Source organism: Vigna unguiculata, chromosome 9, assembly GCF_037176805.1.
Source record: "Vigna unguiculata cultivar grain cowpea cultivar isolate G323 ecotype 2 chromosome 9, ASM3717680v1, whole genome shotgun sequence".
Taxonomy (NCBI): Eukaryota; Viridiplantae; Streptophyta; class Magnoliopsida; order Fabales; family Fabaceae; genus Vigna; species Vigna unguiculata.
The window spans coordinates 28,202,737-28,216,532 of record NC_140800.1 but is presented as its reverse complement, the minus strand read 5'-3'; positions in this window follow the sequence as shown (position 1 = coordinate 28,216,532).

Below are 13,796 nucleotides of genomic sequence, written 5' to 3'. Positions count from 1 at the left end.
AACATAAACTAGACGAAAAACCTAAGTGAAGATACAAGTGGCCTTTGGAACCCCTTGAATTTCACATTACACGTTTAAAAACTATTACAATTAAATGCTAAGGATGGGATTGCTCTAAAGCATTTTCCCACCTAAGCCAAAGGAAAGGGCAAAGAAACAACAAACTAAAAAAAACACCCAAAAGTTGTGATACTAAACAGAAATAATGACAAAAAGTAAAACTAGGCTAATCTATGTCTCTCTCAAGCTCTCGGCCAGCCTTCCCTCAAGTGTTTGCACTACTTTGAAGTCCCAGCTCACTCCTTTTTCCTCTCGGCAGTTGAGTCCCCAAAAGATTTTGCACCACTCCACTACTCTCGTAAGAGACTTCACCTACAAGGTTGCAAAAAACAGTGAGATGGGAGAATCTAAAACAGAACAAGCGAAGTCAAGCTGCTGTGTGAGAGTAAAAAGAATCAAGAAAAGAAGAAAAGCTCAAATATGAAAAAAAAATTTGGACAACATCAAGTGAAAGATGTAATAGACAAACTCAAAGGATGGCCAATAAAGACAATCAAGAAAAACGCAAAGCAACAAAGGATGACACTCAATAGAGAACCTAAGGAATGTGTATAGAACAAGATTTCCAAAAACTAAAATCAAAAAGACACAAAACAAGTTGAATCAAGAGCATATGCAAATGACATTGAAAAAGAAAGTAGCAAAATATGTGATGTTGTAGCACGATTTTTACTCAAAGCACTTTATCAAAATTTCACTTGGCAAACCAGAATTACTTTTCATGTAATTTGTTTTTGGCATCATATTTCGTTTTCTTTTCACTGATTTCTTTCTCTTTTTCATGTCAGCTCGCAAAGAACTTAAGCAACAACACACAACATTATCAATTGCCAATACCAAATCAGTGATCAAGTGCACATGATAGAGTTCAAATAATTCAACTCAAAAAAAGAAAAAAAATGATGAAAAACACACAAGACAATAAGACTCGGATAGTGCAGAACCAGGACCATAAATCAGTTATCAACCAAGCCAGCTTTATGCAAACAAGGAAAACACCATGCTCAAAGAACAATTTAGCAGAACAGATACAAACTGACGCTGACTGAAGACAATTAATATGGCCAAAATGAGCACTGCATCAAAGCAACAAGTAAGGATACTAGACAGACAATTGGATTCAGAACATGCATTAAACTGCACACAAACATGGAAAATCTACCAAGTAAAGCCTCAGACAATGCATCATAAAATCACTAATCAGCACTGCAATGAAACAAGGTGCTGATGCACAACACAAAAATGCAATTGATGCAAGTACAAAGAGGTTGATTCATAGACCAGTTATGGCCAAAGAAACATATGGAGCACGGATATAAATGGTTCTGTCACAGAACAAATGAACACAACAAACAGATTCAATTTTTATTTCAACTAAAAGCACAACTCAGAATGTTGCAGGTTCAGTTATATCACACGGATTCTTCAATTCAGAGTTCAACACAATGATATAACACTAGTTGGACACAAATAATGTGACAGTTTAAAAGAGCATCAACAAGAATCAATACTTGAAAGGAATCTGAAAGCAAATGGTGGCAACTCAAGCAAATAGACACAGATTACAATTCTGAATTTAGATTCAATTAGCCATAAAGCTAATAGATGCATGTGTATAAATATGAACTAATGCACATAAGATGCATCATAATGGATAACAAAATCAAAACATAGTAAAATTGCAATAGGATTAAGCCAATTTCAATGATGAATAAGAAACATTGAAATAAGACTCCAGCAGAAAATGAACTATAACAATGAAATAGCAATTGGAAGCAACTAGCATATACTCTGAAAATATTTTGAAACTGCATCAAAGGCAACTAACTGGCCAAGCACAAAAATAACACAGATTTAGCCTTTGCTTTCACGTGACCAAGCCTGTAGTTCCACACATAGATGTTGATATGAATCAGATTATCGTGATGGAATGTGCTTGAGGTGTGTCGGTCACAGCAATCCTTGGCCACCAGAATCAAAGTGCATGACAAACTCAGAAATTCAAAATCATAGAGAGCAATTTTGGAAGCAAAACAGTGAATGGAACAACAAGCACGAATTAACTGAAACAACTATAATCATGAACTGCAGAACATTGCTAATGAACTGGTAGCAATATGTGAACTCGACAAACAGAGGAAACTAAGCATGTGATAGATAAAACATGAACTGAAATAGACAAAACAGTGAAAAATACTCAAATTAGGCAACACTATTATGGAATTAGCGACATATAAAACGAACTAAACAAAACCTAAGACAAAAACACGAGATTATAAAATACAAAGCTAGGTAATCAAAACTGAAATGAAAACCTAACTATGACATACATTGAACGGCAGAATCAGAGAGCTAGACATGATATCATCAGTATTGATTCAGGAAATTAGAATAAGACAGTGAATCAATTTTAACACAAAATTCACCACGGCACAGATTCAAACAGAGAGGCAAACTCAAAAACGCAAGCAATCATGAACAAAACGGATTCAAACATTTGAAGAAGAAAACAATAGAGATAGGGCTTGGATACTTATCTTTGAAGACCTCCGGGAATCGAGTGGCTCTGAATACAACTTGATAAGGCTCCTCCATCGCGGTACTCGTTGGAAAAACTCTCCAATCGGCGTTCCACCAAGGGAAATGCAGCGGAATTGTTCGGGTATGGTATTTAAACTCGAATCTCACTAGTTTGGTAAACCCTAATGAGGTTAAAACCTAATCTAGGGTTTAGGGTTTGAGCATAGACGAAAGTGGGAATGTCCTCAACCAATCTGTTTAACATTCATCTAAGCTAAATCTATTACAAAGAGTGGTTCACCTTTTATAGGAGAAAGGAAACCAGAAAAGAATGAAAGGAAAGAAGAACGGTCGTCTAACAACATCATAACGGCATGGGAAGAGATGCTATTTAGGTTTAGGAATGCAAACTAAACCCTAACGGGTATTATGGTGAGGAAAACGTGGCTGCTAACACAGCACTGTGAAACTGGCAGAAAAAAATGTGAAGCAAGGGCAAGAAACCGTAGCAGAGGTTGGGTTTCGGCAATGAAGAGAAATGTGAAGTGAGGCCACGCGTGAAAGAAGGAAAATTAGAATTCTCACTCTGAAGCTTTACTTTGAGGCCCACATTGCAACTTGAAGTGTTGGTTGGCACGCTGATGCGGAGATGAAAATTAGTGCATCCGCATAAGACTTGAACGATAAAGAAAATGGGCTGCTGATAAAAGCAAGGATCTCGGCCCATGTTGGAATTAAATGATATTGGGCTGCGAAGCTGATGCCGAAATCCATTAAAATGTTTCCTTGGGTGGTAACTTGGAAAAAGGGACTGCATTTAACAAAACAAGCTCAATTAAAACAACATTTATTTAATAAAAAAATTTATTTAATAAAAGAAATTTATTTAATAAAAGAAATTTATTTAATAAAAGAAATAAAGAAAATAAAAGAATATCAAAAGGAATGGGCCTAGGCATTGGCCCAATATTATAAGCCTTATTGGGGTTACATCATCTGGAATCTACTATGATCGGATATAAGCCTTATTATCGTGGCTTATCTTCTTCATCAAATGGGTGGATACAAAGTCAAGAGCTTTAATAACTTAGAAAAGACTTGGAAATAGTTAACCAAGAAAGATATGAGCTTCGAATCAAAATTGTAAATATTGAGAAGTTGTTTCAGGAAGAATGCAATGATTCGGCAATGAATGAATAGTATCAATCGTCAATCCATGCCACCAAGTTTTGAGGAAACTCAAGATGAGGATGAAACACAATCACCTAGTCCTTATCAAGGTAATTTTGTTACATTATTCTGCATATATTTTTAAATTTCAATCTCTAATACTTTTTTAATGTTTTCTCATAAGTAGATAATAATTGGGTTCAAAGAATATGTTGAAGGTGTTTTGAGAGAGGCTATAATCGGAAAATAAAAAACTTTACTTATATGTTATATAACAACTAATATTTTGTATGTTCTTGCAACTCCAATATTATTCAGGGACTATTTGTGTTTTATGTTGTGGCAAACACTAGAAATATAAAATTGAAAAATGGTTTTATGTTTTAGTATTATGTTATGGTAAATTTAGGTATCTATTTGTTCAAGGCTAAATCAAAGACATCATGTATTTCTCCATGATGAAATTTTTACTTGTTGTACTTTAGGCTTTACTTTGTAATAAATGTTATGTTTGTATTTTGGTAAACGATATTTTGAATGTCTCTTGGTTGTGCAGAGTTGTACTTGATTGTTTTAGATTTTTTATAAAATTGATTCTAAATAGTAGATTGTTTAATTTTGATATAATAGTTGAATATGAAACATCAAACATGTTTAGTAATTAATGAAATGTAATGGAGTAATAAATGGTTTGGTATCAAAGAGCATGGAAACAATTATCATTATTTAGAGACCAATATAATGATCATTTTTTAATCTTTATATATTTGGTCACTAAATTGGTTTCTATATAATATGGTCATTAAATTGGTTTCTATATAAATTGGTTTTTATAAAATATGGTCACTAAATTCGTTTCTACAAAATATGGTCACTAAATTGATTTCTATAAAATATGGTCATTAAATTGGTTTCTATATAAAATGGTCACTAAATTGGTTTTTATATATTTGGTGGTTAAATTGTTTTTTGTACATTTGGTCACTAAATTTGTTTTAACATAATTGGTTACTAAATTGATTTCAACATAATTGGTTACTAAATTGGTTTCAACATCATTTGTTACTAAATTGATTTCAACATAATTGGTTACTAAATTGATTTCAACATAATTGGTCACCAAATTGGTTTCAACATAATTGGTCACTAAATTGGTTTCTAAATTAGAAACTAAATTGGTAGCTAAAATTAGCTACCTATGATTTAGTTACATATGATTATTAGACTCTAAATTAGGGATGGCAAATAAATTTGTTTCCGTGGGTATTGTCCGAACTCGTCCCCGCTTTGATGGGCATGGGAATGTACATATCCGTCTTGTCCCTGTCCCCATACATGCCATAATACATGTTCCCGCCATATCTCTGTCCCCGTTTAAATTATTAAAATATTCACAATTAATTAAGTAACTTTATATATATATATATATATATATATATATATATATATATATATATATATATATATATATTACTGCCCACTTTCTATTTTTTATTTCTTCTAATTGTTTGGTTTTTTATGAAATTCATTCGCATCTTCAATATATTTTTCATCTTATCATAACTTTTATAAATAAGTACGTCCAAATGATGTATGTAAATTAAATATTTATGATGTCTCACATTTAAATATTTCCATTCTTTTTTAACATTTTTATTCATTGTATATTTTCCTTTCGCATGATAATGTTTAACACTCTCAATTTAAGTGTTTAATAGCATAAACATTTCATTTATTAGGTAATATAAAAAAATTATCTTTCTTTACTCTACTATTTTAATGTTTGTTTCATTTGAAGAACTTTTGTTTTGTTAAAACAATATTTGTTATTTCTCAACTATTAACTATGTTGATATTTGAAAACATTTCTTAGATCTCTAAGGTATTTTTCATCTTATCATATCCTTTAAGGGTTAAATATGTTTTTGGTCTCTTAACTTTCAGTGAATTTTGGAATTAGTCCATTTCGAAACTTTGAACCAATTTAGTCCTTCATCTTTCGAAATACATGGATTTAGTCCTTTTGATCAAAGTTTGTTAGGTTTATTTGATGTTTCGTACGCATTTCAGGATTGTATTTGAGTTGTTTATACTGTTTAACACATTTTTGCTTTAATGTTAAGTCAAATACTATTATGAAACGCATTTGAAATGTCAAATAAACTTAACAAAATTTTATTAAAATGACTAAATTCACGTATTTCGAGAGATGAAGGACTAAATTGGTCCAAAGTTTCGAAATGGACTAATTATGAAAGTTAAGGGACCAAAAACATATTTAACCTTATCCTTAATATACATTTGTTTTCCTTTGTGCAATTTTGTTCAATAGTTTCTCAAATTGTTTTTAAGACACACATTTGATATTTTTTTAATATTTTTATTTGTTGTTTATTTTTATCACGTAGAACACTATTTTGATATATTTTATATAATTTTTATCAATCATATTGTAATTTTGTCACTTGAATTGTATAAATAAAATTTATTTACTATAATATAAAACTTTAGTGTAATTTGTCATGAATTTTTTTTATCACCATCCAACATATATTGAAGTTCAAAAGATAGAAGATCTATGTTAAAATTTTATTATTATTAGTTTAATATTTGTTCTTTATGTAATTTTAATCTAGTGATGTATTATAACTTTTATTAGTGTATAAAAAGATATTCATTAGAATTTAAAAAATTGCAGTAAACAGACATTTAAATTATTTTAATTTAAATATTTGTTTTCCTTTTATATTTTTTAAAAATATTTTTAAATATAAATTTTATCAACTTGTTTGCAAATTTCATAAATGTTTTTATTCTCATGAAATTTTATTTGGTATTCTAATATGAAATGTATACAATTATAATTTCTTTCTAAATATTTGATATCGGAAAAACAACCTTTCTCTTAATATTAAATATTTGATAATATTATATTTTCTTTACCGTAAATTTTTATTATTTTATAAAACTTAATTAATTCATATTCAAATATTAAGAATACGGGTACGAGAATATACCCATTACTCGGTGGGAATGGGACAAAAGTTTGATACCCGTTGGATTTAGGTACGAGGATGGGGATGAATTTTTTTCGTAGAGATGGGTATGGGATCGTGAAACCCATCTTTGTCCCGTTGTCATCCCTATTCTAAATTGGTCACTAATTGAATTATTGGCAAATTTTATCATTTTAGTGACCAAAAAAATAGTTTCTAAAACCAACTTTTCTTGTAGTATTTGTTTTGATATTTTATGATATAATTAAATATGATAATTATTTAAAAATACAAAATAAAATATCTAAAGATATATTTTCCCCAAATTATCATTTACCATAAATATTATGAATTATCATAGCCCTTTTCTTGGAAAAAGATAGAGAAAATCCCAAGGTCCATTTTTGGTTGCCCGTTCCATCTTTTTCGCTTAACCAAACTACAATTTTTCAAGCTTTTCTTGCCTTCTTCATGCAATGCTTAACTTGGATTTTTGTGATTTTGATAATTTTCTATTCTTGGATTTATCTTTAAGGTGTCATGAAACTTTATTAGTGTAGAGCCAGCTGTCAACAGCTGTCATTCTGTTATGTTTAGTTAGTATATAGCTGTCAATCTGTTGATGATCTGTTAGTATTGTTGTGTATAAATACATGTTATTGTAAAAATCAAATATAATCTACTCAATGTTCAGTTTTCTCTGCTAAGAGCATTTCTCCTTTTCTGTTCTTACTCCTTTCTATCATGGTATCAAGAGCCCGAAATCTCCATTAATGGAGTCGTCGCATCCTACTTTCTCAACCTCTTCCATTCCTTCTTTTCATCCTATCTCTGAGAAGCTGAGTGAGTCCAACTTTCTTTTATGGCGGCAGCAAGTTCAACCAGTGATCAAAGTGCACAAACTGCAGAGGTTTGTTGTGAATCCTGTTATTCCCATACAGTTTCTTACTGAAGATGATCGTGCAGAAGGCAATGAGAATCTAGCGTACTCTACTTGGGAACAACAAGACCAAGTCCTTCTATCGTGGCTTCAATCAACGCTTTCTTCTTCAATTTTGTCTCGATTGATCGGTTGTGAACATTCGTATGAAGTTTGGGACCAACTTCATGACTATTTTCAAAAACAGACACGTGCGAAAGCCAGACAATTACGAACAAAGCTTCGCACCACGACGCTTGAGCAAAAATCAATGTCTGAGTTCCTTCTTCGCATTAAGTGTCTGGTTGATGCTCTTAGCACTTCGCATTAACCACTGCCTATAACCGCGGAGGTGGTGGTTTTACTCGTGGCACTCGTGGTCGTGGAGGCAATGACAAAGGAAGAGGTAGTTATGCAAACTTCCAGTGCCAAGTTTGCTTGAAATTTGGCCATATTGTAGTTGTGTGTCATTATCGATTTGATTCTGATTATCAACTTAACTCAACATTAAGCCTTCAAGAGCTTGTGTTCTATAATTCTTCCAGCACGTCAGATGTTCGACAAAATGCGTCACAGACCAAAAATGTTGTTCCAAGTGCAATGATCCTTAACTCTGAAAATCAAGATCTGAACCTTACTACATGGATCCCTGACTCTGGTGCTTCGTTTCATGTGACTAGAGAGTCTCAAAATATTCAACAACTCCAGTCCTTCGAAGGTCCAAACCAGATCTACATAGGCAATGGCCAAGGGCTCCCTGTTCAGTCGTCAAGTTCCACAAAAATTTGTTCACCTTTAAATCGCAACTTTCCTTTAGCTCTTAATAAATTGTTGCTTGTTCCGTCTGTTACCAAGAATTTAATTAATGTCAGTCAGTTTTGCAAAGACAAACATGTCTTCTTTGAATTTCATCATAATCGTTGTGTTGTTAAATCACATGCCACAAATGAGATCTTGCTTCATGGCTCTTTGGGTCCTGATGGTCTCTATGTCTTTCCACAGTTACAGACTTCTCAATCTGCTGCTCAACCATCCTTGTCTGTCTTTTCTATGTCTCCGAGCACTACTACTAATAAAAGTGTTGATCCAAGGTTTTCTATTCAAAATTCCAAGCCATCTGAGTGTGTTGCTCCTACTTCTCAAACTTTGTGGCACCTTAGATTAGGTCATCCCAATTCAAATGTACTTAAAAATTTTTTGACTCATTGTAATATTCCCATATCAAATAAAAATTTGTTTGAGTTTTGTGCAGCTTGTTGTGTTGGAAAATCACATCGTTTACCCTCTTCCTCATCCCAACCTATTTATTTTGTTCCGCTTGAACTTGTCTATAGTGATTTATGGGGTCCTTCCAATGTTGTGTCAACAAATGGTTTCTCTTATTACATAAGCTTTGTTGATGCTTTCTCTAAGTTCACTTGGATTTATTTTCTGAAAAATAAGTCTAAAACCTTCACTGTTTTTCAGTAGTTTAAGGCCATGGTTGAACTGCAGTTTAATACCAAATTAAAGAGCATTCAAACAGATTGGGGGGTGAATTGAGACCTTTGTCTTCGTACTGTAAAAATCATGGTATTGTTCATAGGCTTATCTGTCCTCATACACATCATCAAAATGGTGTTGTTGAGAGGAAACATAGACATATTGTTGAGTTGGGAATGACTCTTCTTCATCAAGCCTCTCTTCCAATCAAGTTTAGGGACTTTGCCTTTCAAACCTCTGTTTACTTAATCAACTGGTTGCCCACATCCTCCTTACAGTTTCAAGTTCCATACACTGTCCTGTTTCACAAGTCTCCTGATTATGCCTTCTTGAGAAACTTTGGTTGCTCTTGTTATCCCTTTCTATGTCCCTATAACAAACACAAGTTGGAATTCAGGTCTCATGAATGTATATTTTTAGGCTATTCTTCTTCTCATAAGAGTTATAAGTGTTTGTCACCTAGTGGTCGTTTATATGTTTCCAAGGATGTTGCCTTTAATGAGTTGAAGTATCCTTTTCATGACTTATTTCCCACCACTAGTAATAAATATGTTGTTTCTCCCATTGTGGATACTTTGCCCAATGCCAATATTCCAATTGTTTCATCTTTTCCTTCTACTCCAGGTGTAACCAGTCAGTTTTCTCCACCCACCAATACTACTTCTGATGTTATTCCTCATGAGCCCATTGTTATTGCTCCTGTTTCTGGTCAGTCTCCAGGTTCTATAGTCATTCTTCTCCTCCTCATTCCTCTCCACAAAATATACATCCTATGCAGACCAGGTCTAAGCTGGAGTTTTTAAACCCAAAGTTCACCCTTCTCTTCTGTTAACAACCTGTGAACCCAATGTGTGAAACAGGCCCTTGCTGATCCTGAGTGGTTTGCTGTTATGAAACAAGAGTTTCAAGCTCTTATTGATAATAATACTTGGGACTTAGTTACTCTTCCGAATGATAGACAACTAGTGGGTTGTAAGTGGGTTTTTCGCATAAAAGAAAATGTTGATGGTTCTGTGAACAGGTACAAAGCCCGCTTAGTGGCTAAAGGATTCCATCAAGTTGTGGGTTGTGATTTTACTGAGACATTCTCTCTTGTCATAAAACATGTTACCATTCGATTGATTCTTACTCTTGTTGTTACTAACAATTGGGATTTGTTTCAGCTCGATGTTAATAATGCATTCCTAAATGGTTCTCTTCAAGAAACTATATATATGCAACAGCCACCAGGATTTGACAGTGGTGATAAATCTCTGGTTTGCAAACTTAATAAAGCCATATATGGTCTTAAGCAAGCCCCGAGGCAGTGGTTTCAACGTCTAAAACAGATTCTGCTACAACTTGGTTTTGTTGATAGCAAGTGTGATCCTTCTTTGTTCATTTATAGAGATAACAACAATATTGTGTATGTTTTAATATATGTGGACGACATCATAATTACTGGCAGTTGCGTTTCTCTGGTTCAACACTTTATATCTCAACTTCATTCTAACTTTTCTCGTAAACAATTGGGTAAATTGGATTACTTTCTTGGTATAGAGGTTAAGTCTCTTCTTGATGGCTCTCTTGTTCTGACTCAAAGCAAGTATATTAGAGATCTCTTACAAAAGACTAAAATGGTTGAAGCCCAACCTGTTTCATCACCCATGACAGTGCATTGCAAACTCAGTAAACATGGGATAGACTATTTTCATGACCCTTCTCTTTACAGGTCAGTTGTTGGTGCCCTTCAGTATGTTACTGTAACTCGTCCCGAGTTAAGCTATGTTGTTAATAAAGTGTGCCAGTTTATGGCTACTCCATTGGATTCACATTGGGTTGCTGTAAAGCGTATTTTGCGATACTTAAAAGGCTTTGTCAGTCATGGCTTACATATTCAAGCAGCTCCTTCCTCCAAACCGTTTCTCATCAAAGCTCTATGTGATTCGGATTGGGCCTCTGATCTTGATGATCGACGTTCTACGTCAGGGGCTGCAATCTATTTTGGACCCAATCTTGTCTCTTGGTGGTCGAAGAAACAAACTGTTGTTGCTAGGTCCTCCACTAAAGCAGAATATCGCTCTTTAGCAAGCGCTGCAACTGAAATTACCTGGATCCACACTCTTCTTGCTAAATTAGTTGTTTCCTCCGCTGTGCCAGCCTTATATTGTGATAATCAGAGTGCGGTTGCTGTCACTCACAATCCAGTTTTACACTCTCGCACCAAACACATGGAAATAGATGTTTTCTTTGTCAGGGAAAAAGTCTTAACTCAGCAGCTTCAGGTTTTTCATATACCTGCAACAGATTAGTGGGCTGATGCCTTAACTAAGCCTCTATCTCCTAGCCGTTTTCTGTTTTTACGTTCCAAACTCAATGTTGTTGATTCATTTTGTAACTCTCAACCCCATTGAGTTTGAGGGGGGCTATTAGTGCAGAGCCAGCTGTCAACAACTATCATTTTGTTATGTTTAGTTAGTATACAACTGTCAATCTGTTGATGATCTGTTAGTATTGTTGTGTATAAATACATGCTATTGTAAACGTCAAATATAATCTACTCAATGTTCAGTTTTCTCTGCTAAGAGCATTTCTCCTTTTTTGTTCTTACTCCTTTCTATTAAACTTTAATCAATTTATTTTCACACCTAAAAAATATTCAAAGAACATTTATGCAACTAGAAATTTATTTTTAACATGTTTTTGTATCTCATTCTCAATAAACTCAATTATAACAAATCCCAATTAAATCAATCTTTTAAGAACAAAATTAAGTTAAAAATCTAGAATTAAACATTAAATGATGGCATAAATATGAAATGGGTTAAGTGGGTCAACCCACATTCAACCCGACTCGAATCCGTTTAACTCGTGTGTTAAGTGAGTATAAATCGGTTCAACCCACTTTTGAAAAAAATGAAATCTTTTTAACCCAACCCGACTTGAAGCTGTGGTGATTCGGGTTGGCTCATGAGTTAGAACCCATTTTGACATCTCTAGTCACTAACATTTAGGAGTGTCAACGTGAGCCAACTCAACTCACACAGATTGGCTCACCACGGGTTGAACTAAAAAAGGATCAACTTAACCCAGTTCACTTTTATTTTGTAAGCCGAAAATTTTTCAACTCGATCCGATCCACCCGGGGTTGGTGGATTAGTGGGTTGACTCACTAACGATTTTTTGTTTTGCAATTTATTTTATATATTTATTGTATTATAATGAGAGTGAATTGACTCAATTTTATTTTTTATAATAGTTGAATAAAAGTATTCACTTAATTCTCGAAATATTATTATAAAGATAGTAGTTAAAGATTAAAGTATCAACGTATATAACTTCGCAAACAAATAATTCAAACATTCAAACTATTCAAATATTATAGAATAACATTCTAGTATTTAAAAATATGAAATTGTTAACCTATATAATTAGAAGTAGTAAATAATTATAACCAAAAAAATGTTAAAAAATCGTAAAAAATTGTTGGTGGGTTAAGTGGGTCAACCCACCTTCAACTCGGCTCAAACCCGTTTAACCCGTAGATTAAGTGAGTCAGACTTAGTTCAACCCACTTCCAAGTGACTCGAGTTGACTTACAGGTTGGAACCCATTTTGACATATCTACTAACATTTGCTACCAAAGTTTTGGCTACCAAAAGAATTAGTCTTTAAATTGGTCATTACTTAAGAAATTGGTCTCTAAACATATTTTTTGTCACAAAAATTAGTCATTATTTAAAAAATTTCTTGTAGTGTTTAAATATATAATGATACAATAATAATACACTATTTAAAAATTTATATTATTACTCACGTAAAAGTTCTATCATTATTAAATTTTATTTTTAATATATAATTAAAACAACCTTCAAAAGGTTATAATTTTCATCACCTTCAATTAAAATTAAGAAAAATTTGCAGCTTCTGTTAATTCAATTAATCAAACCTATTGTCGTTGTCATTTCATAGCCAATTGTTCTACATCACCAATATTTGACCAATTAAACTATCCATTTCGTCTTAAATTGGATAGTTCCGATTAGTGTCCCATAAATTGAATAGTCATCAAGATCTTTTATATATATATATATATATATATATATATATATATATATATATATATATATATTATTGTACCTAATAACTAAAAAAAATGTCACATTGTGAGATTTATTATTACATTCATACAAGAAAACAATCTACCATTTTCAATTCAAAATCTCACTTCAAAACAATTTACATTTGTGAGTTATATTTTGTATATACCATTAAACTTTCTCGTTTTTACTGTCTAATGCAAAACTTTGAACTCATACTTCCATTCCTATGGACAAAAGTTGATAATCATGTAATATGGGATATTGAATATAACACATATTAATACTAACTTAATCGTTTACTATTTATAAATTACATCTCCACCACCTTTAAGTATTAATTGTAACGTGCTTCAATAAAAAAATAAAAGTTGAATTAATTCAGAAGAGAAAAAACACAAGTTCTATAGTCTTATGTTGTAGTGAGTAATCCCAGTGTACTATAGGAATAGGTAGAATGATCTAATGGAATAAGAGTTTTCAACTTTGTAGACCATAGAAGCTACCTAAATTTGAATAATCATGTATATATGAGTCAGAAAGAATCTTCATGACAACGCATTCTTTACT